Source organism: Arachis ipaensis, chromosome B05 (assembly GCF_000816755.2).
Source record: "Arachis ipaensis cultivar K30076 chromosome B05, Araip1.1, whole genome shotgun sequence".
Classification (NCBI taxonomy): Eukaryota; Viridiplantae; Streptophyta; class Magnoliopsida; order Fabales; family Fabaceae; genus Arachis; species Arachis ipaensis.
In genome coordinates, this window is record NC_029789.2 from 7,714,659 (window position 1) to 7,716,690 (window position 2,032).

The following is a 2,032-nucleotide window of genomic DNA, read 5'->3' on the forward strand; positions in this document are numbered from 1 at the left end:
GGTATAATATCAGAATTTTTATAGTTTAAAGTTTAGAGTTTAATCTTTGTTTATCCAAAAAAAAAAAAGTATAAGACTAATAAAAAAAATTAAAGAATATTCACAAAAGTTATGCAAATCCAAAAAGAGATTATTAATTAGATATGACTATTTAGGGAAATAGTTTCATGAAATTAGGTAAAAATATCCCAACATTAATGTATTCGGACTCAATCAAATATAATGCAAACCTTAGAATTGGAACTCCAAAAGACCAAAAAAGACTACAATACCCAAACAACATAAAAGACTTTATTAGAACTACTTGATCTTTGTTTGCTTTAGAAATGAAGGGTTTTTTTTTCAAGTCCCTTGTAGCTTCTTTTTTTTTCTTTTAAATCAATCGTTAATACCCCCCACGATTTTTTATCATTTGTTTTTCTTTTCTAATAATTAAGCTTGTTAAAATCATCTATGGGTGTTTTAATTGTAAAAAAATGTGTATATAGTTATATACTATTCCAGTTCCACACTGGACACTGTATATAGAATTGAAACTGATGTATGCTACTCGCTAAGTGTCAAACAAGAAAGCCAGAAAATGCATAGGGTATAATGCGAGGTATGCATATGCGATATATTAGCCACCAATTAAACTCGCCATATATATTGTTTCTTTTCTTTGTTTTTTTCCCCCCAAAATTTCACCAACGGGACAAGCCAAAAGCCAACCACTCAAGCATTGATTTTCATGATTATATTTATTGGAAATAAAAAAAGGGGAAAATATTGTGTGAACAATAAGAAACCAAAGTTGAGGCAATAAAAGAAAATGGGCCATTATTATTAATTATTGTTTGCAAGTAGTATAAGATTAGATATGTGAATAAACCTGATTAATTTACGAAAAATTATAGAGGACCACATGCCAACACCTAGAAATGGAAAGTTTGGTTTTTGGTCCCCTCTTTTTTACTTTCTTCAAAGGAGATAAGTACAAACCAAGATGGATTGTTCATGCATGCGTTTCTTCGCTAACTTATTAATTAACTTTCACTTTCTTGATATATTATTAAGGTTAATCACTAAAAATATCTCCGAATTATTTAAACGTTGACAAAAATATATTCGAATTTTATTATCGATAAAAATGCCTTCAAATAATTTAAAAACACAATAATAATACTCAACAGTAAATATATATTTTTAAAAAATACTTTAAAAATTGAATTTTGATACAATTTTTTGCAGGCATGATTATAAAAATGAGATATTATTATACATAAAAATTGGTGATTTTTCGTTAAGTATATATTTTTTTATAATTTGTTTTGTTAACAACCAATAATACTTTTAAAAAATGACAAAACAATATATACTTAACAAAAAATCACCAAATTTTAAGAATAATAATATTTTATTTTTCTAATCATGTTTGCAAAAAATTACATCAAAATTCAATCTCTAATGTATTTTTTGATAAATATATATTTAATGTTAGTTTTTTTGCAAGATATCTAACATTAAATATGTATTTCTCAAAAAATACATTTTGATACAATTTTTTGCAAGTATGATTAGAAAAATGAGATATTATTATTCTTAAAATTTGGTGATTTTTCATTGAGTATATATGTTTTTTGTAATTTTTTTGTTAACAACTAATAATACTTTTAAAAAATCACAAAAAAATATATACTTAAAAAAATCACCAAATTTTAATAATAATAATAATAATAATAATAATAATAATAATAATAATATCTCATTCTTTTAATTATTCTTGTAAAAAATCACATCAAAATTTAATCTCTAAGACATTTTTTAAAAATATATATTTACTATTGGGTATTGTTGTTGTGTTTTTAAATTATGTAAAGATATTTTTGTCGATAGTAAAATTCGAGTGTATTTTTGTTAATATTTAAAAAATTCAGGATATTTTTTGTGGTAAACCCTATAGTATTATTAGGATTCCATTTCATATTTTATTATTTAAGGCTGAAAAATATTTTAATTTTTATCATAACTGATAACTTAATTTCGCTTAATT